We start from the raw sequence: 26,463 nt of genomic DNA, 5'->3' as shown, positions 1-26,463 counted from the left end.
GAGAGAAATGGTAGCCCACAGCTCTCTTACCACTCTCCCTGCTACTCTAGCTCATTGCTGTCTTTCATTTTCCTCATAGTAATCACGACTGTCTGAAATCATTGTGGTTATTTCTTTCCTTGCCCATCATATATCCTTTGTTTACACAGTGTAAGCCTTCTGAGAATGACTTTTTTCATCTTGTTCACTGTGAAATCCCTAGTGCTTAGATCTACCAAATTGTAGCTGCTCATTAAATATTTGTTGAATGAATGAACAGATTTTACCACATTATTCTTCAGAGATCATACTTGAATGAATTTTCTCCAAATACTGTATTTGTGATACACACACATTTTAAAGCAGTAAAACCATTTGCTTCATTTATTTTGCCACTGAGTCCCATAAAAAAATTTTTAAGGAAAGATCTGAGTAAATAGCTGGAAAAATTTAAGTGGATTAAATGGAGAATGATTATTGAAATTTCACAATGCTGTTGATATAAGAAAGCAAATCTATTTGGAATAGTACAGCAGACCTACTCAGACTTTAAAAAGTATTAACTGAGGCAGAAGGTTTAACAATGTCAAATTGTAACAATGTCACACGTTATAATGTGTTTAAAAATAATTATGCATATAAAGCACAGATCCATGGAGGGAAAAATGATTCCTCTCTGCACTTTGCTGTAAATGTCACCTGCAGAAATGATAACAGTTGTTGAACAGTGAAAAGCTAAAAACAGTGTTTCTCAACATGGCTTCATAACCACCTTTATCAGTGATTCTCAAATGTTAATGTGTATATGAACCAAAGGGGAATCTTAAAATGCAGTTTCTAATACAGAAGGTCTTAGAAGTAGGAGTAGAGTTTGAGAGTGTACGTTTTTAACGAGATGATACCAGTTGAACTATACTTTGTAAAGCATGGACCCAGCCTAGAGAATATATCAGTGCCTTTAACAGAGATTCTGTTTCAGTAGCTCTGCCAACAGACTTCCGTATGTGTATGCATTAACTATGCTAAAATCTTATCTGATACGAATTTTGAGGTTAAGTGAGAAGCAGAAAGTGGCCCAAATCAAGTATGTCTTCTGTTGACACTGAAGGGACTCAGGTCTCTAACCAACAGTGTACTAACTGATGACAGATTAAAAACAGGAGTCTTCTGGATGAGCTCAAGTTCTGTTTATTTCATGCAACAAGCAATATAAAATGGAAATATTCCTTTACGGGATTTTCAATCTGTAAGAATTGATCCCGTGATGAACATTCTCTGACTATGGGATGATTAAAGTCATTTCAAATACTTATGTAGTAAGTACAAATACTTATCTTGTGAAATTGTAATATAAGACCAGTAATTGAGCAATACTTATCTGGAGACACAAGTGCATCCCTATGCTTATTTGGCACTTCTATCCTTATGAAATAATCTTTTTACATACTTAGAAGTTCCAGGTATATAGAAGTTCAGTAAATTATTACTGGTAATACAGACATTTAATAATTAAGTGCTTAAACTATTTACTATTATTCATCCAGTAAAGAAAATGTCTGATTCACCATCTCATCTAACCCTTCCCCATAAACATTTGATTTCTGTGAGTTAAGATATTCTTTGTACCTTGGATATTCTTCCAAGCCAACAGAGATTGTGAGATATTCTCAATTACATGACACACTCCACTCCAAATTCAGAACCATTTAAATGTGAAAAAAATAAAACTTGTACCTTATAACTAATGAAGTGCATCGTAACAATACGGTGTTAGTTAGTACAAGGAATTCAAAAGAGGAAACGCAGCCACAGTGAACTGTGATAGTCAGGTGAAGTTTCACAGAGAAAGTAAGGGGAAGGATAAAGTTGGAGAACACTTGAAGCAGATATTGCTGCAGATATTGTTGACAGGAAAGGAGGGTTGTTGGTGGCTGGGAATTAATATCAATAAACACTGAGATTAGGTTCAAGAAACAGTAACTGTAGCCACACCCCAAGATGAATGTAAAAGAGTCTGTTAATACTGTTTCATCTGTATTTTGTAAATACCAATTCTTTTTATGTTGAACTAAAACCCAGAAATGCATTGGTAGCTTCAACAAGGGAGAGAGTCCAGGTATAATGCCAAGAATTTGGATTTCAGAAACTTCTGTAGCAAGAAAAGCCAGCTGGAGAAAATCCAGTATGTCAGTGTGCAGATTTAACAAATGGAAATTTATCAAGTATGGAATGTAAGAGACCATTTGAGTTTCTAAAAGACCCCATTATCACTGAAGCAAAAAAGTAGGTTGACAGAGCAAATGGTTTGCTTCACCTAATAAAAAAGGATTCATTCACCTTGATAGATCATCATCTCTCCCAGTTGTACCCATTTCAGGGTCATTCCACAAAAGAGAAGCTCAGGCTTGTTACCATGATATAAAGTGCATTGCTAGCAAAATGTCATTCCTTATATTCATGGATGACTTCAGCAAAGGCCTGGGACCATTTGATAGAGCGACTGAAACCAGAAATGTGTGGTTTACAAATATAGAGTGATTCACATAAAATCTGAATCTGAAAGCTTTAGGGAAAATGTGTGAAAAATAAAAATCAGTAACCCATTGTTATGCTTTCATGTGTGTTGTCAAATCAATTTTGTTTTTCAGACTAAAGAAGTAGTTTAGAAATGTTGCTAATATAAGACATCTTTTCACTTTTGTAGGGTAGGTTTATCTGGTTCTAGACAAGAAACCACACGTGGAATAAGAAAGGACTTCTAGAGCAAGTGGGCAGACAGATACATAATATCCAAATTAGTAAAACTATTGATATTTGTAAGCATAATTTACATCCAAATTATAGGATATTTATCTTTCTCCCGCTTTTAAGTTGTTATGTATATTTTCAGATCATTCTAATGCCTTTCTGTTATGAGTCTCATCATTGTAAATTTAACCTCTAAGAATTTAAATAGTCATGAACTGAGTATTTGTGTCCAAAATATCTACTTTTGGAGACTTACAGAAAATCACCAGAAGTTTTAGGTTGTATTGTATCAGTGTGCACACACGCACACACACACACACACAGTACATATCTGTTGTTAGCATTCAATATGAATGTGGCATTATCATGGCATTTATGGCATATTGTCAGTGAACAGTAACTTTCCAGTATTCAAAGAAAATTGTCACTCTTGTGGATCAATTAATTTAAAAGTTTGTCTCTTTTAAATATCCATTATATTTGGCTACATTCTCAAGAATTTGGTAGGTGAGAAATATTGAAATATCTGAAAGACTGAAAATACTAGGTCTCATTCTCATAAACAGTTAGCATTTTAAAAGATGGCAATATAATTCCATATTCCTAACAATGGAGAAAGGATTCTGCAATGTGTACGATCATTGGAGAGTGAAAGACACACATTTCCACCTGTGACCCAGGCTGGTTAAAAAAAAATATTCTAGAGTAAGCACTGACTTATGCCTCCTCATTCCAATAAACATTAGAAGAAATGATTAAGTAGTAGTAGGAATACCAAATGACTTAATGACAGGAATCTGTAGAAAAATAATTTTTTCTATCCTTAGTAACTTACAGGTATTAGTGAGATCACGTGAACAATAACAACCTAAATGTTTCTGACATATATGCCCAACTGCTCATGCAGGACCTCAGACTCCTGTAAAGTGACACCTCAGTAGTTTGGGGAGCTGTAGAGCAAGTCCCACATGTGCTCTCAATCAACCCCCACCGCCACTCTGAGACTTACCATGTGCCAGAGAGCTGCTGTTGTCTCCAGGGCCAGCTCAGACGCAGGAGCCCTTAAGTTGCCAAAGCTACTGAGTCCTCTGTAAATCTTGGTATTTTCCACATCATAGAATAAAAAGATATCTTTATGTTGTAAACAAATTTGGCTATTTATTTTAATTAAAATGAAATTAATAAATTAAAATTAATAAATTTGATTATTTATTTAACCAAAATAAATACCTACAAACAGTCTGAGGATTTTCACTTTTAACTGAGAGTCTCCAGAGAAATGATAAAGTCTCATACTTTCAGTAAGATCAAATTGGTGAAGAGGTAATAGGAATTGAAGGCCATTAACTTAAAACTCTTTATGAGATTCAAGACAAAGATGTGAAATGGCTTTGGTTAGTAAATGATATAAAGGTATGTTATTTCTCCAGAATTAAACACATTAGTGTCCTTAAACTATTCCTCTTTACATCTTAGTCAAGGGCATAGTTTAGTGGTTGTGATCAAATCTAAGATGGCTAAGACAATTTGTCACTTTAAAGCAGCTACAAATGACTGCTTTTTAAAAAATTTTTTAAGAAAGCAAAACAACGGAGACTGTCATTCATTTAGCAAATATTTATTGTATTTTTGCCATGACCAAGATAATATGCTGTGTATTTGAGGATAACAATAAAGAATCAGACTCCAGCCTTACATTCAAAAACATAAGACATGATCAAAATAAGATAATTATGTCATAAGATCGTAAGACAACTGCAGAGTTAGTGTATCAACCACTACCTTATAGTGTATGTATATGGTAAGAAGGGGAAAAGATCCAGATTAAATAATTAAAATTAGCACAGAAATAGATTCAGGATATATTCATAAAATGGAATTCTACTCAGCAATTAAAAGAATGAACTACTGATACAACAACATGGATGAATCTCAAAACCATGTTGAGTGAACAAACTAAAAGCATGCCCACTCTATGATTATATAATATAGGCAAATACTATTTATAAGGGATAAAAATCAAGACATTGGTTGCCTATGGGAGGTGATAATTAACTGGAGTGAAGTGCACATGAATGTTCCATGGTCGTAGAAATATTCTATATCTTTATTAGGGTGATGTTCACATTGGTGTGTATATTTATCAAAACTTCTCAATTCCATACTTAAGGCCTGTGTATTTTACTATATGTAAACTTTACCATAATAAAGAAAGATGATTATACCTTATCCTTCTGGAAAAAATGCCTTAGAATTCAATGAAAAGACCAAGAAAATTGCATAACCAGAAGAATAAAAATTAATTAAAGTAAAAGAATCTTGCTTTGTAAAGAATAAATCATTGTGGATGAAATATGTTTTCCTACTAAAATATGATGCATATGCAGTGAGGCAAATTGCAGATAAATAAATCCTTATTTTGAGTAGAGGGATTAAAGAAATATTAAACCAATAAGATTTGGCTATACAAAAGGGAAATAATTTGTAAATTCCTAGCCCAGTAATAATATTCACCCAGATCCTACAGTGACTTGAAGTACTCAAGGGCAGAGGCTGTTGTATTTCCCAAGCGACTGAATCTTTCACAGCTCACCAATTAAACAGGTGGGTTTGGTATGTTGCTGGGGGGAAACAGAGGCCACAGAAAAATTCAGAGATCATAATTAAATAGGATATAGGAAAAACAGCAGAATATGCACAAGTCATTTCTAGTTCGTTCTATTTGTCTGTATATTCAAAAGGCAGAAGAGACAGTGTCATAGGCAAAGCTTTGATCCTTGGAGCATTGCAGGACAAACATGTTTTGGTACAGAGAGAAAGATTTCATAAATGAGAGTTACCAGGACATATGGGTTATCAGAAGAGGAATGAATGCAGGTCAAAGATGATGAATCACAAGAGGCCAATTGTAACATCTCTTTGAATAACTCAAATACAGAGGACTGAATCAAAAAATCCACTGTGTCCTGTAACATGAAGGAAAAGGGCAGCTTAGACATGGACTCAGACATCTGGTCAAATTAAAACTGAAATGTACTTTATAACCTCCAATGTAGCAAAGAGCACTGGCCCTATGGAAATCACTACATTTTCATAAGCCCTTTCACCTGTATCTACAATGAACTCTGTTCATAATCATGGGTCAAATGAAAAGGTGAGGAATTATAAATTCTTGGAAATTATTCAATATCCCAGAACTGAGGCAATGCTTATCCTTCTAGGGTATGAGAAAAGTACAGGTGTAGATATCTAGAGATCTGTGTCCAGCATGGGTGCTAAGAATCATGATGTGCTTTTCACAGCTATGTGTAATAGGAAAAATCAACTTTGAACTTCCAGTGTTAAATTGACAAATTTAGAAATTAATAGAAAATAATATTTGGTGAAATGTATATTATAAGCATTGTAAATTAGACAAATCATTTCAAAAAGAAGTACAAAACTAGACCAGGAAAAAGACCCATGGAAGACATTAAAATAGTATATGTTAGCTGGTGGTTCTTTTTTGCACTTTGAAGGGTAAGATGACTCTTATATAGACTGTTCTAGAGCATGATAAGATGGAAACCTGAAACAAAGGAAAGGATATAGCTTGTTTCATACAAGCTTAGGTTTTGACATTCATACATGGATTTTAATTCTAATTTTTCCAGTTTTTTACTCAAATAAATTTTCCTAACTGTATAATAGTGCTAATAATACCTAACTCGGGGTGTGTGTGTGTGTGTGTGTATGGGGTGGGGGGAGAATGAAAAATGATGTTTAATGTTTAATGTTTAATGTTAATGTTTAATGTTTAATGTTTAATGTTAATGTTTAATGTTAGGCCTGATAAATAGTGACTAGCAAGTATATAGTAGAGATAGAAATTTATGTGATATAGGTTATGATATTGTACTGATACTGGTAAAACCCACCAAAGAGTGTGCACATATGGGTAGATTCACACATGCAAGCATTATGAACTAATCTCAGAAAGATAGAAAAATTATACATGATGTATTATTAAATCATACAGAACAGCATAATAATAAAATGGACCAAACCAATTTGTGTTTATCTTTAAATTGCAAGAATAATTTAACAAAACTTGTTTTTTAATTTCAGCAATTAATTCTCAACTTCCTGTTGGTATCTTTTTCTGTTAAAATCTTATAATAGAAAATTTAGCATTTATATTTAATTCTAGGATGTAGTGTTTGATATAACTTCTGTGATACTTTTACTTTTTCTATGCATGTATATATGTGTGTATGTATGATCTATCAATCATCTGTGAATCTCTTGATCTATCCAACTATTTGTCTCTCTGTTATAGAGTATGTAATTGAAAGAACCTAAGCTGCAAAGTCAGATTTCCTGGGTTTGCTTTTTAGCTTCTTTACTTAGTAGCTGTGACCTTAGGTGGGTTATTTAACTCACCTAAGAGAGAGAGAGAGAAAGAAAGAAAAGAAAAAGAAAACCAAAAAATAATAATGCAGATTATGAGGATAAATGAACAATACTTAAAACACATATATTTTTTAGCCTGTCACATATATTGGTAGTTTTAATGTTATTATAATTATGACTATATGTTAAATAGTAATTATTAAGTAAAATTATAATATAATGCATAATAATTATTATATGCTCAAAGAAATAAACCTGGAATGTCATTTATGAAAAATAACTGATTATTTCCTAACATTTTTCTAATCTTGGGACATGTTTCTCAGAGAAATAAAATATAGACAGAGTCCACATATATTCTTTCCTAGCCAGTAGATATTTATCTACAAGCATTGATTCAGTAGTTATTTTATACATTTATTTAATTAAATTATGAGGTAGCTTCTTCTGATAATTTTCAGTTAGTTTTTTTGGGGGGTGAAAAATGAAGGCTCTTTAAGCAAACACACAATTATCATTATCCATTGCGCTAGACTATGATGTGTTTAGTAAATATATCATGGCCTCTCCATGATACTCATCTCAGGAAACTAGTCACAGGATTCCCATAAAAAGTAAAAATATCATTATTATAGTAATATAGATTTAATATACTTTCACAATAAATTCTCCAGTATAGTTCTGCCAAATTACAATGGAAAATGCAATAACCATCCTTTGCAATATATAAAGTATAATCTTTTTTAAAGACTTTCACATGGACTTCAAAGACCTTCACAACAACACTGTGAAGTAGGTTCAGCAAATCTCCATTTCATCAATTTCAATTGTCGTTACATCAATAAGGAAAATGAGGGAGGTTCAAAGAAGTTAAATGAATTACCAAGCCTTGTAGATAGTAATTGCTTAAGTCTGATATTTTAAATCTTAGTGTCTTTTTCAAAGTCTCTAAGAGTACAAGATATATATTGTACTATATATATATATATATATATGTATCAGTTCTACAAGGTGCTCAGAATATGACATTATGGTTTCTTTACGCAGATCCTTAATGTTTAGATTGACAGGCAGGGACCATTACACTGGAGAGCTCATTAATATCTCACTAGGTGAAAATTTATAGTGAAGTTCAGTAATGTATATCTCAAATATCTTATTAAAACCATATGTTCATTTGGTAGTGTATATATGTCCATGTGGGATAGGGAAGGTGGGGGGGAGATTCAAGAGGGAGGAGATATGCAGATATATGTATAGCTGATTCACTTTGTTATAAAGCAGAAACTAACACACCATTGTAAAGCAATTATACTCCAATAAAGATGTCAAAAAAAAAAAACAAAACACATGTTCATCAAGTTTTCTTATTTGATTTTTTAATATAAACAATATTTGGTGAGTGTTTCAGCCCTGGTAAGTCTGTTTGCCATAAATATCTAAAAACTAAGGAAGAAAAATACAGATTACTTAAATTTTCATTCAGCATTTGGCATATATCATATACAAATTGATAATATATTTAATTATTCTTAAATTAACATAATGAATACTGCTGAATAAGTGATGGAGTAATATAACTAAACCCAAAACATGAATAAATAAAATTTTTTGCATTTATGATTCATGCCTTTAGAAGTTTCGTGTTTTAAGTATTAGTACAAACCATTTTCAAATGATTTATAAATAACTGGAAGTTTGCAGAATAACTTTATCATAAAACCTCAAATAATTTTCTGGTTTGTCACTTGATATTTGAATATCACGTGCAGAGATTATCACCTTTTACATGAGGGGAAACTGAGGCAGAGAGTATGTAAGTCTTCTAAGAAAACTGAATCAGTTATTGCAGGGCTATAAACTAGAGTTTGGTATAGGGAGCTTCAATCTGAGAATTTTGCCTAAGGTACAGCACGGCCTAAGTTTATTTAAATACTAGTTCTCATCATGTTTTTTTTTTTCTTTAAAGAAAGAATAAAAAAACAATTGTTTGTATTCTTCTCTTTGCTTTGATTTTTTTTTTGACTATTTTAAATGTCTGGTGTCCAACATATCTGTTCCCTTAAAATACTTCCATGAAAAAACAAATACATGTCTCTGTGATATTACTATGTTACACTACACACAATTTTACCATTAAGATACTGATTTGATCCTTCTACATGTACACTTAACACATGAGTAATTCCTCCATGGTAGTAAGTGTTCTTGAAATCTGAAAAAATCTAGTGTGTTATTGAAGGAACTAAATGAAGTCAGTAGAGACAGAAAACATTAATTGTGGATTTATAAGGCTAATCCTTGGTTACTCTCATCACGTGGGTTTGTTTATTTTCACCATTTCATCCAGAAAGGATAACTATGTTGATTAATTGTTCACTTTCTTTTATAGACCTTTTGCTATTTTCTTAAATGTACTTCCCAGTGCAAATTTCCCCATGAATAATTTCCATTGTGTAGAATATACTGATTATATAATAAAAAATCTATAATAATCTCAGTCTCTATTCCTCTCTCTTGTCCTCCCTTCCTCCCTCTCTTCCCCTCTCCCCTTCTCCCTCTCCCTCTCTTCATCTCATTATCTCTCACACACACTAGGGAAATCTTAAAGTTTTCAACTGAATTTATCTCATACAAACTAGACCCAATATTTTTGAAAGGAACTTAAGTCTGTAATTAATTAAATCCTCTAAGAACAAAAACAAATTGAAAACAAAATTCTCATTTTCAGAACTTATTAAAATAAAGATTGATAAAAGAAAAATAAAAAGATGATTGCTTTTCTTTCTCAAAATAACTTGAGAATAAATACTAAATCTAAAAAAAAAAATAGCCTCAAATAGCCTCCATTTTTAATGGAAATTGTCCAACATAGGAAAAAATAATACTATAAAGAATAACTAAAAAGAATAGCCACATTTCTATATCAACCTTCAAGAATTAATGCCATGTTGGCAATCTTCTTTTACCCATATCTACCCTACTGCTTTTACTTGTGTTGTTGTTGTTGAAGAATTGAAAGACAAATCTTAGGTATCATCATTTCACCCATAAATATTTCCATATATATAAAATGAACAGATAAGAGTATTTTACAGCATAACCAAAATCACTTTATCACGCTTAACCAAATTAATAATAATTTTTAAATAATATCTAATACAGACCTATCACAAGTAATGAAATTGAAACTGTGATTAAAAATCTTCCAACAAACAGAAGTCCAGGACCAGATGGCTTCACAGGCGAATTCTGTCAAACATTTAGAGAAGAGCTAACACCGAACCTTTTCAAACTCTTCCAAAAAATTGTAGAGGGGGAAACAATCCCACACTCATTCTATAAGGCCACCATCACCCTGATACCAAAACCAATAAAGATATCACCAAAAAAAGAAAATTGTAGACCAATATCACTGATGAACATAGATGCAACAATCATGAACAAAATACTAGCAAACAAAATCCAACAACGTATTAAAAGGATCATAAACCATGATCAAGTGGAATTTATCCCAGGGATGCAAGGATTCTTCAATATACGCAAATCAGTCAATGTGATACATCATATTAACAAGTTGAAGAATAAAAAACATATGATCATCTCAATAGATGCAGAAAAAACTTTTGACAAAATTCAACACCGATTTATGATAAAAAAAAAAAAAAAAACTACAAAATGGGCATAGAGGGAACCTACCTCAACATAATAAAGGCCATATACAACAAACCCACAGCAACATCATTCTCAATGGTGAAAAACTGAAAGTATTTCATCTAAGATCAGGAAGAAGACAAGGATTTCCACTCTCACCACTATTATTCAACATAGTTTTGGAAGTCCTAGACACGGCAATCAGAGAAGAAAAAGAAATAAAAGGAATATAAATTGGAAAAGAAGAGGTAAAATGGTCACTATTTGCAGATGACATGATACTATACATAGAGGATCCTAAAGATGCCACCAGAAAACTACTAGAGCTAGTCAATGAATTTGATAAAGTTGCCAGATACAAAATGAATGCACAGAAATCTCTTGCATTCCTATACACTGATGATGAAAAATCTGAAAGAGAAATGAAGGAAACACTCCCATTTACCATTGCAACAAATATAATAAAATACCTAGGAATAAGACTACCTAGGGAGACAAAAGACCTGTATGCAGAAAACTGTAAGACACTGTTGAAAGAAATTAAAGATGATACCAACAGTTGGAGAGATATACCATGTTCTTGGATTAGAAGAATCAATATTGTGAAAATGACAATACTACCCAAGCAATCTACAGATAAAATGCAATCCCTATCAAATTACCAATGACATTTTTTACAGAACTAGAACAAAAAATCTTGAAATTTGTATGGAGACACAAAAGACCCCAAATAGCCAAAGCCATCTTGAGGAGAAAAAAAATGGACCTGGAGGAATCAGACTCCCTGATTTTAGACTATACTACAAAGCAACAGTAATGAATACAATATGGTACTGGCACAAGAACAGAAATATAGATCAATGGAACAAGATAGGAAGCCCAGAGATAAGCCCACGGACCTATGCTCAACTGATCTATGACAGAGGAGGCAAGGATATACAATGGATAAAAGATAGTCTCTTCAATAAGTGGTGCTGGGAAAACTGGACAGCTACATGTAGAAGAATGAAATTAGAACACTCCTTAACACCATACACAAAAATAAACTCAAAATGGATTAGAGACCTAAATGTAAGACCAGACACTATAAAACTCTTAGAGGAAAACAAAGGAAGAACACTCTTTGACATTAATCACAGCAAGATCTTTTTTGATCCACCTCCTAGAGTAATGGAAATAAAAACAAAAATAAATGGGAATTAATGAAACTTAAAATCTTTTGCAAAGCAAAGGAAACTACAAACAAGACGAAAGACAACCCGCAGAATGGGGAAAATATTTCCAAACGAATCAACGGACAAAGGATTAATCTCCAAAATATACAAACAGCTTATGCAGCTCAATATTAAAAAAAAAAAAAAAAAATCCAAAAATTGGCAGAAGACCTAAATAGACATTTCTCCAAAGAAGACATACAGATTGCCAAGAAGCACATGAAAAGCTGGTCAACATCACTAATTATGAGGGAAATGCAAATCAAAACTACAATGAGGTATCACCTCACACCATTTAGTATGGGCATCATCAGAAAATCTACAAACAACAAATGCTGGAGAGGGTGCGGAGAAAAGGGAAACTTCTTGCACTGTTGGTGGGAATGTAAATTGATAAAGCCACTATGGAGAACAGTATGGAGGTTCCTTAAAAAACTAAAAAAAGAATTACCATATGAGCCAGCAATCCCACTGCTGGGCATATACCCATAGAAAACCATAATTCAAAAAGACACACGCACCCCAGTGTTCACTGCAGCACTGTTTACAATAGCCAGGTCATGGAATCAACCTAAATGCCCATTGACAGACACATGGATAAAGAAGATGTGGTACATAGAATATTACTCAGCCATAAAATGGAACGAAATTGGGTCATTTGTAGAGACATGAATGAATCTAGAGACTGTCATACACAGTGAAGTAAGTGAGAAAGAGAAAAACAAATATCATATTTTAACGCATATATTTGGAACCTAGAAAAATGGTACAGATGAACTGGTTTACCGGGAAGAAATTGAGACTCAGATGTAGGGAGCTAACTTATGGACACCAAGGGGGGAAAGTGGCTTCACGTGGGGGTGGGGGTGTGATGAATTGGGAGATTGGGATTGACATGTATACACTGATGTGTATAAAATTGATGAGTAGTAAGAACCTGCTGTATAAAAAGGTAAATAAAATAAAATTCAAAAAATAAATAAATAGAAAATAAAATTAGCTACGACGATATATTGTACAACACAGGGAATATAGCCAGTATTTTATAGTAACTATAAATGGAGTTTAATCAAAAAACTGTGAAGTACTATATTATATACCTGTAACTTACATCATATGGTACATCAACCATCCATCAATATAAAATAAATAAAAATTTAAATTAAAAAATAAAGAAAGTAAAGCTCTTTCAATCCCACAGGGACTGGGAGATAGGGGCAACTACCTTCTTAGATTATTACATTTCACAGGAATGGCTCCCACATTGTTCAGAAAGATATTACTGAATTCTAAAACTGGTCAGGGCTGGTAGAAGGTTTGCATTGCAAAAGAACAGAGAAAAATTGTGTAGTTAAACCTTTTCTAAAGTAAATGCTCTAAGAAAATGGAGGTCAGTAGGCTATAGTCAGGAAGAAACCTGCCTAAATTTTAGTCAAGCTGAAGGGAAACTGAAGGCTGTCTAGATCATAAACCTAGGAGTGGAGTTGCTGGGTCATGTGATTACTCTCATTTTAACTTTTTGAGGAACAGACTGTTTCCATAAGTGGCTGTACCTTTTTGCATTCCCAACAACAGTGTATAAAAGATACAAATTTCTCCACATCCTAACCAATGGTTGTGATCACTTGTCTTTATTATTATAGCCATCCCAGTGGGTATTAAGTGGTATCTTATTGTGGCTTTTGATTTGCCTTTTCCTAAAGACTAATAATATTTTTTTCATTTGATTATTGGCTGTTTGTAAATCTTCTTTCAAGAAATGTCCATTCAGATCCTTTGTGTATTTCTCAGCTAGGTTATGTCTCTTTGTCACTGAGTATTTTCCCCCTATTATTGATTTGTAAGGGTTTGCATGTGATTTAATTCTATTAACATATATTCTGGATAATGGAGATGACAGGAGAAATCTTTTCACATTTCTAATTCAATTTGTCCTATGTAGACACTGAAAAGGGTGAAATTGCAAAGAATTATATATTTCCATATCAAAATACTGCCTTAAATTTTTTTTTAAACATCTTTACTGTAGTATAATTGCTTTACAATGTTATGTTAGTTCATGCTGTATAACAAAGTAAGTCAGCTATACATATGTATATATCCCCATATCCCCTCCCTCTTGCGTTTCCCTCCCACCCTCTCTATTCCCCCTTCTAGGTGGTCAGAAAGCACTGAGCTGATCTCCCTGTGCTATACGGCTGCTTCCCACTAGCTATCTATTTTAGGTTTGGTAGTGTATATATGTCCATGCCACTCTCTCACTTTGTCCCAGCTTACCCTTCCCCCTCCCCGTATCCTCAAGTCATTCTCTAGTAGGTCTGCATCTTTATTCCCATCTTGCCCCTAGGTTCTTCTGACCATTATCTTTTTTTTTTTTTTTTAGATTCCATATGTATGTGTTAGCATAAGGTATCTGTTTTTCTCTTTCTGACTTACTTCACTCTGTATGACAGACTCTAGGTCCATCCACTTCACTACGAATAACTCAACTTCGTTTCTTTTTATTGCTGAGTAATATTCCATTGTATATATGTGCCACATCTTTATCCATTCATCTGTCAGTGGACACTTAGGTTGCTTCCATGTCCTGGCTATTGTAAATAGAGTTGCAGTGAACATTGTGATACATGACTCTTTTTGAATTATTGTTTTCTCAGGGTATATGCCCAGTAATGGGATTGCTGGGTTGTATGGTAGTTCTATTTTTAGTTTTTTAAGGAACTTCCATACTGTTCTCTGTAGTGGCTGTATCAATTTACATTCCCACCAACACTGCAACAGGTTTCCCTTTTCTCCATGCCCTCTCCAGAATTTATTGTTTGTAGATTTTTTGATGATGGCTATTGTGACTGGTATGAGGTGATACCTCATTGTAGTTTTGATTTGCACTTCTCTAATGATTAGTGATGTTCAGCATCCTTTCATATGTTTGTTGGCAATTGGTATATCTTCTTTGGATAAATGTCTATTTAGGTCTTTTGCCCATTTTTGGATTGTGTTGTTCGTTTTTTGATATTGAGCTGCATGAGCTTCTTGTATATATTGGAGATTAATCCTTTGTCAGTTGTTTCATTTGCACATATTTGGGGGTTGTCTTTTTGTCTTGTTTATGGTTTCCTTTGCTGTGCAAAAGCTTTTAAGTTTCATTAGGTCCCATTTGTTAATTTTTGTTTTTATTTCCATTTCTCGAGGAGATGGGTCAAAAAGGATCTTGCTGTGATTTATGTCATAGAGTGTTCTGCCTATGTATTCCTCTAAGAGTTTAATAGTGTCTAGCCTTACATTTAGGTCTTTAATCCATTATGAGTTTATTTTTGTGTATGGTGTTAGGGAATTTTCTAATTTCATTCTTTTATGTGTAGCTGTCCAGTTTTCCCAGCACCACTTATTGAAGTAGCTGTCTTTTCTCCATTATATATTCTTGCCTCCTTTATCAAAGATAAGGGAACCATATGTGCATGGGGTTATCTCTGGGCTTTCTATCCTGTTCCATTGAGCTATATTTCTCTTTTTGTGCCATACTGTCTTGATTACTGTAGGTTTGTAGTATAGTCTGAAGTCCTGGAGCCTGATTCCCCTAGTTCTGTTTTTCTTTCTGAATATTGCTTTGGCTGTTAGGAGTCTTTTGTGTTTCCATACAAATTGTGAAAATTTTTGTTCTAGTCCTGTTGAAATTGCCATTGGTAATTTGATAGGGATTGCATTGAATCTGTAGACTGCTTTTGGTAGTGTAGTCATTTTCACAATGTTGATTCTTCCAATTCAAGAACATGTTATATCTCTCCATCTGTTTTTATTGTCTTTAATTTCTTTCATCAGTGTCTGATAGTTTTGTGCATGCAGGACTTTGGTCCCCTAGGTAGGTTTATTCCTAGGTATATTATTCTTTTTGTTGCAATGGTAAATGGGAGTGTTTCCTTAATTTCTCTTTCAGATTTTTCATCATTAGTGTATAGGAATGCAAGAGATTTCTGTCCATTAATTTTGTATCCTGCTACTTTAGCAAATTCATTGATTAGCTCTATAAGTTTTCTGGTAGATCTCTAGGATTCTCTATGTGCAGTATCATGTCAACGGCAAACAATGACAGTTTTACTTCTTCTTTTCCCATTTGGATTCCTTTTATTTCTTTGTCCTCTCTGATTGCTGTGGCTAAAACTTCCAAAACTATATTGAATAATAGTGGTGAGAGTGGGCAACCTTATCTTGTTTGTAATCTTAGTGGTAATGGATTCAGTGTTTCACCATTGAGAACAATGTTGGCTGTGGGTTTGTCATATATGGCCTTTATTATGTTGAGGTAAGTTCCCCTCTCTGCCTACTTTCTGGAAGTTTTTTTATCATTAATGGGTGTTGAATTTTGTCAAAAGCTTTTTCTGCATCTATTGAGATGATCATATGGTTTTTATCCTTCAATTTGTTAATATGGTGTATTACATTGATTGATTTACACATAATGAAAAATCCTTGCACTCATGGGATAAACCCCAATTGATCACGGTGCATGATCCTTTTAATGTGCAGCTGAATTTTTTTTGCCAGTATTTTGTTGAGGATTTTTGCATCTATGTTCATCAGTGTTATTGACCTGAAGTTTTCTTTTTTTTTTGTGACATCTCTGTCTGGTTTTGGTATGAATATGGTGGTGGCCTTGTAGAATGAGTTTGGGAGTGTTCCTCCCTCTGCTATATTTTAGAAGAGCTTGAGAAGGATAGATGTTAGCTCTTCTCTAAGAGTTTGAGAAGGATAGGTGTTAGCTATTCTCTAAATGTTTGACAGAATTCACCTGTGAAGCCATCTGGTCCTAGGTTTTTGTTTGTTGGAAGATTTTTAATCACAGTTTCAATTTCAATGCTTGTAATTGGTCTGTTTATGTTTTCTATTTCTTCCTGGTTCAGTCTTGGAAGGTTGTGCTTTTCTAAGAATTTGTCCATTTCTGCCAGGTTGTCCATTTTATTGCCATATAGTTGTTTGTAGTAATCTCTCATGATCCTTTGTATTTCTGCAATGTCATTTGTTACTTCTCCTTTTTCATTTTTAATTCTATTGATTTGAGTCTTTTCCCTTTTTTTCTTGATGAGTCTGGCTAATGGTTTATCAATTTTGTTTATCTTCTCAATGAACCAGCTTTTAGTTTTACTGATCTTTGCTATCATTTCCTTCATTTCTTTTTCATTTATTTCTTATCTCATCTTTATGATTTCTTTCTTTCTGCTAACTTTGGGAAGTTTTCTTTTGTTCTTCTTTCTCTGTTTGCTTTAGGTGTAATGTTAGGTTGTTTATCTGAGATGTTTCTTGTTTCTTGAGTTAGAATTGTATTGCTATAAACTTCCCTCTTAGAACTGCTTTTGCTGCATCCCATAGGTTTTTGGTCGTCTTGTGTTCATTGTCATTTGTTTCTAGGTAAGTCTTGATTTCCTCTTTGATTTCTTCAGTGATCTCTGGGTTATTTAGTATCATATTGTTTAGCCTCCGTGGGTTTGCAGTTTTTACATTTCTTTTCCTGTAATTGATACCTAGTCTTATATTGTTGTGGTTGGAAAAGATACTTGATACAATTTCAATTTTCTTAAATTTACAAAGGCTTGATTTATGACCCAAGATATGATCTATCCTGGAGAATGTTCCATGAGCACTTGAGAAGAAAGTGTATGCTGTTGTTTTTGGATGGAATGTCCTATAAATACCAATTAAGTCCATCTTGTTGATGTATCATTTAATGCTTGTGTTTCCTTATTTATTTTCATTTTTGATTATCTGTCCATTGGTGAAAGTGGGGTGTTAAAGTATCCTACTTTTATTGTGTTACTGTCAATTTCCCCTTTTATGGCTGTTAGCATTTACCTTATGTATTGAGGTGCTTCTATGTTGGGTGCATAAATATTTACACTTGTTATATCTTCTTCTTGCATTGTCCCTTGATCATTATGTAGTGTCCTTCTTTGTCTCTTGTAATAGTCTTTATTTTAATGTCTATTTTGTTTGATATGAGAATTGCTACTCCAGCTTTCTTTTGATTTCCACTTGCATGGAATATCTTTTTCCATCCCGTCACTTTCAGTCTATATGTGTCTCTAGGTCTGGAGTGGGTCTCTTGTAGACAGCATATATATGGGTCTTGTTTTAGTGTCCATTCAGCCATATTATGTCTTTTGGTTGGAGCATTTAATCCATTTACCTTTAAGGTAGTTATTGATATGTATGTTCCTATTACCATTTGCTTAATTGTTTTGGGTTTGTTATTATAGGTTTTTCCTTCTCTTGTGTTTCCTGCCTAGAGACATTCCTTTAGCATTTGTTGTAAAGCTGGTTTGGTGGTGTTGTATTCTCTTAGCTTTTGCTTGACCTTAAAGGTTTTAATTTTTCTGTTGAATCTGAATGATTTCCTTTCTGGGTAGAGTAATCTTGGTTGTAGGTTTTTCCCTTTCATCACTTTAAATATATCCTTCCACTCCCTTCTGGCTTGCAGAGTTTCTGCTGAAAGGTCAGCTTTTAACCTTATTGGGATTCCCTTGTATGTTAGTTGTTGCTTTTCCCATCCTGACTTAATTTTTTTTCTTTGTATTTAATTTTTGATAGTGTGACTAATATGTGTCTTGGTGTGTTTCTCCTTGGATTTATCCTCTATGGGACTCTCTGCGCTTCCTGGACTTAATTGACTATTTCCTTTCCCATATTAGGGAAGTTTTCAACTATAATCTCTTCAAATATTTTCTCAGTCCCTTCATTTTTCTCTTCTTCTTCTGGGACTTCTATAATTCACATGCTGTTGCATTTAGTGTTTTCCCAGAGGTCTCTGAGATTGTCCTCAATCCTTTTCATTCTTTTTTTTTGTCTTCTCTGCAGTAGTTATTTCCACTATTTATATTCCAGGTCACTTATCGGTTCTTCTGTCTCAGTTATTCTGCTACTGATTCCTTCTAGAGAATTTTTAATTTCATTTATTGTGTTGTTCATCATTGTTTGTTTGCTCTTTAGTTCTTCTGGGTCCTTGTTAAATGTGTCTTGTATTTTCTCCATTCTATTTCCAAGATTTTGGATCATCTTTACTCTCATTACTCTGAATTCTTTTTCAGGTGTGCTGCCTATTTCCTCTTCATTTGTTTGGTCGAGTGGGTTTTTACCTTGCTCCTTCATCTGTTGTGTATTTCTGTCTTCTCATTTTGCTTAACTTACTGTGTTTGGGGTCTCCTTTTTGCAGGCTGTAGGTTCGTAGTTCCCATTGTTTTTGGTGTCTGTCCCCAGTGGCTAAGGTTGGTTCAGTGGGTTGTGTAGGCTTCCTGGTGGAGGGGACTGGTGCCTGTGTTCTGGTGGATGTGGCTGGATCTTGTCTTTCTGGTGGGCAGGACAATGTCCTGTGGTGTGTTTTGGGGTCTCTGTGAAATTATTAGGATTTCTGGCTTCCTCTCTGCTAATGGGTAAGATTGTGTTCCTGCCTTGCTAGTTTTTTGGCAGGGAGTATCCAGAACTGGAGCTTGCTTGCCATTGAGTGGAGCTGGGTCTTAGCATTGAGATGAAGATCTCTGGAGAGCTCTTGCCAATTGATATTACAAGGGGCCAGGAGGTCTGGAGGTCCAATGTCCTGAACTCGGCTCTCCCACCTCAGAGGCTCAGGCCTGACACCCAGCCAGAGCACCAAGACCCTGTCAGCCACACGACTTAAAATGTACTGCGATGTTCTGAGGAAGAGCTGAACTTGACACAAGAAGATCAAATAGCAAACCAGTTGGATAATGCATAATATGGTTCTGCCTCCCTTTCATTTATCTCATCCTGATAAAGGGTGAAGCAAATTGGAATTCATCTAAACCACACAACTCAGAGCACATCTATGTCATCTGTCATTCTTCCAGTGGTTAAAGCAGTACATATAGGCTAAATTCTTTTTTAGTCAAAGCCAAACAGAAGCTCCAGCTTTTTGCACTGGAGAGGATGCTTGCATCCCGGGCAGGGAGGGCAGCGGTGAAGAGCACCAGACACACTGTCCCACAGAGATGCACCAGACCTGAGTCCTGCTGGTCCGCACTGCTGCAGAATGCCAATATATAATTTTTTTACTAGAATTATATCAAATGAAATAAAAGGAATTGTAATATTTTATTAAAATTCAACTTATTTAAAAAACTAAAAGTGCTTGCTAAAAGTGTCTGTGGTATTGTCCTGGTACTCAGGATTTTTTTTTTTTTCACCTGTATTCCAACTCTTTTAGGTTATCCTGAGTTGTTAATGTGTCACCTTGGACCTAGAACTCAGTCTTCTCTAGCAGTTTTGAAATGATGCATATTGGCCCAGGTGTATTTGGTTTCCATTTGACTTTAGTAACTGACTCTTGGATTGCTCCAGCCTCTACAGGCAAGACTAGTCCCACTCCTCTCTCTGCCTGCTTCTAAAATCAGTATTCTTATCTCCTGCATGGCCAGGCTAGTGGAGAGGAAATTGTTCACAGGACAAGTGTATGTTACATAGCAGCATTGAGGGAAGACAGGGCATGGTCTCCTGAGTGACAAAATAATTGCAGAATGGTGAAGAGTATTGAAATAAAAGGATTTTTTTCTCATTTTTGGTTTGTTTTATATGTGGACAGTTTCATTATCAGCTTTTACCATCTCAATAGCATACAGACATCATCAGAAAACGATACACATTGCATAAGTAGTGTCCACATTTTTATTTAATGAAAATGTAAGTGGTCTTTGTTTTTAATAGTTTTTTCCCTTCCTCCCATGTGACTTTACAATTTCCTCTGGTTAAGCACTGTGCAAAAAAAAAATTAACTTCAGATAAATTTACACATCCTCACTAATTTCTATTTTGAACTGTTAGAGAACCAGTCTCCAGGATCTCTTTGCTTCCAAGCTGGAAATATTGAGGGAAATTTGTTGAATAGTGTCCTAGTAAGGGCACCCCCCTCAGGGAAATTTACACAGATAAATAAGCACAAAAATGCCTCACAGATGATTTATGAGACAAAATAAAGCTGACTAATAATATCTTTTACATGGTAATACCCAAAAAGAAAGGAAATTATTTACTCTAAAATAAAAGATACAATAGGCTTTTTTATGATAACAAGTGATCACAAAAATCTACTTCTGGCTGGTGCTTAATAAAAAAAGAAAAAGAAAAAAAAGTAAAAAACAGCAAAAATTTGAAGTTTATATGTGACTGGTTAGCCTAATTTCTTCAAATGTGGTATTAAGCACAACTTAAACCATTTCATTATAAAAATGAGAAAAATGAGGTTTATAAAGGTCAAGTAAATTTTCCAAGAAGGGACTTATGATCAGTGCCCTGTCACATATAAATTCTGTTATTTTCTCTTTTTCTTACTGTTATTATATGTTATTTTTTCCTATCCTTTTCTATAGCACACAGATTTTATGTCTCATATTTTTGTGTCATCTATATGCCAGACACTATATTTTATGTAATTTATTCATAATTTCAAAGTGAATATTTCAAAATGAGTATTTGTATTTCACCCTCATTTTATAACTGAAGAAACTGAGGCTCAGAGGATTTATGCAGATTCCCTAAGTTCCCAGAGTTAGTTAAGTGGCATGACTAGGATTGTGATCCAATATGGTCCTATCAACCAAATCTAGTAATTTTAGCAGATAGTAATGATTCTCTAGCTTTACCTCTGCTAAAGAGCAAAGCAACAGGTATAGGAAGGTAAATTAGCAAAAATCCTGCTTCAGTGTAATAGAGATTGATGTCATTGCTCTATAATAGGTATGTTATTGGATTATGTAAGTAGACAAAAACAAAGAATGAAAATCAAACCATGAACACAACCATATCTCTTGGAAACAAGTTTAGTACCACATGTTATTTTATAATCTCTCAATGGAATTATGAAAGTAAATACATATTATATATAACATATATTTATATACATATGTATTGTGTGTGTGTATGTGTATGTGTGTGTGTGTGTATATATATATATATATATGGAGAGAGAGAGAGAGAGAGAGAGAGAGAGAGAGAGAGGGAGGGAGAGAGAGGGAGAAAGTGTATAGACTTTCACTTCAGACCATGATAATTAACAGGAATTGGATTTACCCTCCCACTTTAAACTATTGGAAACCAGAAAACTATATGAAACAATGGTTTTCACTTATTGGATAACTGCTGTTACCCTGAGACAAGGAAAACAAATGAGATAAACTCTATAATTGCAACAGCTTACTTTCTGGAGGTAGTTTCCAGCCAACAACACAGAGAGCAGAAAGCCAAACTAACCTCAGAAGTCTCAGTGAATGGAGAAAAAAAATAGATTACACTTTGGATAGACTAAGTTGCCCATAATTTGTGGGACAGACTACTAGAGTAAAGGAAGCCATGCATACACACATGCACAGACACATGCATAGATAGAGTGAAAGTGAGAGGGAACTTGAGAGAGAATTGAGAGAGGGAGAATGCATTAGAGATCTGAAGAGTTGTCACCGTAAGTCTTAAACTGACTATTAAATTATGCATGATTGAGAAGTGACTAGCCAAAGCTGGAAGAAAAAGAAAAATTTAAAAAAAAACACCAGGAAGTAATAAACCAAATAATTTCTTGAGTTCATACAGGGATGGGTATAATTTTTGTTCCCTACAGCCAGAGTTGAAAGATCATATAATATACAGGATATCTGATAGAGTTCTCAAAAGGATATCACCTTATATAAGGAGATAAATTATCACCTGACTAAAGAGTGCTCTGGTTTTACCTTAACCAAGTAGAAAAACAAGTCTTGAAAGCATCTGTTTCCACTTACAGGCATACCTCAGAGATATTGTGGGTTTGGTTCCAGACCACCTAATAAAGTGAGTCACAAGAATTTTTTGGCTTCCCAGTACATATAATAGTTATGTTTAGATTATACTGTAGTCTATTAAATGTGCAATAGCATTATGTCTAAGAAAAACTGTGCATACCTTAATTTAAAAATGCTTTATTGATAAAAAATGCTAACCGTCATCTGACAATGCAGGGGTGCCACAAACCTTTGATTTGTAAGAAATGCAACATCTGTGAAGTGCAGTAAAGCAAAGCACAGTAAAGTGAGGTATGCTTGTAACTCAATTGCATATCAAAACAAAGTATATAATTCTAGTTAAAGAAATACAACACAATCCAGAAGCTAATAATGTAATGTTCAAAATGTAGAGCATACAATCAAAAATTACTAGGCAGGCAAAGAAGTAAGAATATATGATCAATAATCAGGAAAAAATCAAACATAAACAAATCCATAAATAATATTGATAACCTGCTAGACCAAGTAATCTTTAGAACAGTGTGAAACACTGAAAATAGAATGAATGGATTAATAAATTGTCTTATAATTATTTTTAATTCTTCTGTGAAAGAAGACATTTTATAATTATTATTGATACCAAAAAATAAATGTATCTTTATGTTCTAGAGCAACACCAACTCTAAAAATACAACAGTATGGGAAAGACTAAATAATAAGAAACTGTAAAATAGTTTACAAAATAGGAAAATGTTTAAAATATTGTAATGTTTTGTATTATCAGAACTGTAAAATATGTGCACACAGATAAGCTACTGGTTGGAGTGAACAATAATACTTTATTTCAAGAAAATATTATAAGTGCAATTGTTCTTAAGATAAGTTAGGCAATACATATATAAAAATCCTTAATAATATTTATAGGCTTTGAAGTAGTACTTTCATTTCTAAGAATTATCCTAAAGAAATAATGATATGTACAAATATACTAAAAATTGTTTAATCATTATTGGAATAGTAAAAATTGAAAGCAACATAACATATATTATCAAGTGACTAGCTACATTCATTTCATTAGGTCATCTGATGAGATCATATGCAGATAGTCTTAAAACATAGCTAAGATAATGAGAAAATTCTGATAAATTAAGTAAATTACGATTTCAAAAACTATTTTTATTGTCATTCTTATATTTTTACAAAAAACTATATTTTAAAAGGCATGTTTAAATCAATCTCTCTCTTATGTTAAGAATGGTTGTGTAATTAAGAATGGTGATATAATCATGAGTTATTTTTATGATAGCTTTATATTTATCTGTGGTTACTTTCTGTAGTTTTTACTGTTATATGTATAGTGTTTGTGCAATTTTTAAAGCAGCAGCATATTCAGTCAATAAGTTCAAAATTATAACTAAGTGGTGGAGGTCAGAATTGATTTTTGGTTGTGGTAATAAATACCACAAATTGGTATTTGGTTGTGGTAATAAATACTAACAGATTTTGGTTTGTTAGGTTACCAAAGAGATACCTTATTCATTACTGCCTTTTGAAGGTCATAACAAGATCTTGCCTACTTTCTAAAAAATTCAACTAAAGGAACCAGGTTAATCTTATTATTCATTCTTTAACTTACCATGACAAAGGTTTTGTCTATCTATCTATCTATCTATCTAATCTATCAAGTTCTGCCTTGGCAATAGAGGGTGTTAGAAGAAGATCAAGAATTTTCTGGCTTTCTTTCCAAAGTCACTAATTCTATAACTGCTGACTAGAAAACTCTACTCCCTGTGCGGTTGCTGTGAAATATTACCTCACTTTTTTTTTTTTTTTTAATTTTTTGCAGTACGCGGGCCTCTCACTGCTGTGGCCTCTCCCGTTGCGGAGCACAGGCTCCGGACACACAGGCTCAGTGGCCATGGCTCACAGGCCTAGCCGCTCCGCGGCATGTGGGATCTTCCCGGACCGGGGCACGAACCCGTGTCCCCTGCATCGGCAGGTGGACTCTCAACCACTGCGCCACCAGGGAAGCCCTGCCTCACATATTGATCTTCTAGACTATTCCTCTTTTTCACTAGACATCAATAATTGCTCTATTGTTATTCTATCTGCATGCCTTAAGTAATTTAGGTACTGCCACTAAGATTAGAACCTCAGATATATAAAAACATAATTTATTTTTTTCTGATATATAGATCTTTTAAAATATAATCTTCTAAACTGAAAGCAAAATAAGACATTATACATTCTGTTAACATTTGGCAGAGAGGATGCCACAGCTTAAAGGGTCATAGTCATATATTCATACAGAGAATTACCAGAAAAGGTAAATCTGATGCAAGATAATTTCTTTTTATGAGGTTTTTCAGGTGACCAGTTCAAAGCTTCATTTTAATAGTTTAGAAAATGATGCCTGGAACTTTTAGGCAACTGATTTTTGACCGCATAGCTAGTCAGTGGCACAGGAAGTACTGGAAGCTAAAGGGTGCATCTTAACCCAGCCATCCTTCCAGTACACAAAAAGTCTACATGGTGAGGGAAAGAAATATTTGGTTGAGCATATCACCTTATGTTAAAAATGAAGAAACTGAAGAAAAATTGATCAGTTGCAAGACAGTGGCAACTATCTTGGAATATAATCAGGTTTCATGATTAACAGCAGGATGCTACTTCTCTACAAAATTTCTTTGTTTTCTAACAGCTTGATGCTTTAAAATATCACCTTAGCTACAGCACACCAAAGTTCCAGAAAAAAATTATAACTTCATCTCCTATAGGCAAATTTTACCCTAAACATTTTTTGAACACCTACTATGTCAAGGAGAATGATAAATGCATGCAAGTATTGCACTGATTTATATCAACAACCCTTTAAGTAGTGTATTTTTCCATCTTACTATGAAAGTAAGTAAAAGGAGAAACTTTCCCAAGGTTAATTACTCCTATTTTTTAATGGGTTAATCAATAGTGAAGCCAGGATTGGCACCCAGAACTGACTGGCTTCAGAGCCTTATTTCTTAACCACCATATGGTACACAGATTCCACTTGCATCCAGTCATGGAAACTATTTTCTCATTTCTGTATGTGACAATCTCATTTTTTCTTCAATTTTCAATTTGTTTTGGCCTAAATGAGGTGTAGGTTCCTTCAGTTACCTATTTCTTTTCCTTACCTCATTCCATTAATTCTCATAGAAGTTCTCAACTATCTCTGGAATTTGGATAATCTGTTATGTCAGTGTCTTAGTATTTTCCCTCATGTATTACATTGACAGATACCACAAATGTCATAGCTTAGAACAGATATCAGTAGACTACAGTCTATGGGCCAAATATAGACCAGTATTTGTTTTTATAAATAAAGTTTTATTGCAGCATATTGTCATGGCCATTTGTTTATGCTTTGTCTATTGCTGCTTCCAAGCTGTAACAGCTGCGTTAAGTAGTCATAACAGAGACCATGTGGCACACAAAGCCTAAAATATTTTATTATCTGGACCTTTCCAGAAAAAACAGTTAACTACTCAAAGTCCAACCTGTTTGTAACTATCAGTGAGGATATATGTACAGAAACTGGGAGTAAACACTTCAGAAATTTGCATTGCAATTTGACAGGTTAATAGCATGTCTTTGAATCTAATAATAACAAAAAAAACTTGGGCTGTTTTTTGTACTTCTTTTAAAATTTTAATTTTACTGATAATATATTTATTGCACTTTAC

The sequence above is a fragment of the Leucopleurus acutus genome (genome assembly GCF_964270905.1).
Source record: "Leucopleurus acutus genome assembly, chromosome: 12".
Classification (NCBI taxonomy): domain Eukaryota; kingdom Metazoa; phylum Chordata; class Mammalia; order Artiodactyla; family Delphinidae; genus Leucopleurus; species Leucopleurus acutus.
Note: the sequence above shows the minus strand (reverse complement) of the source record.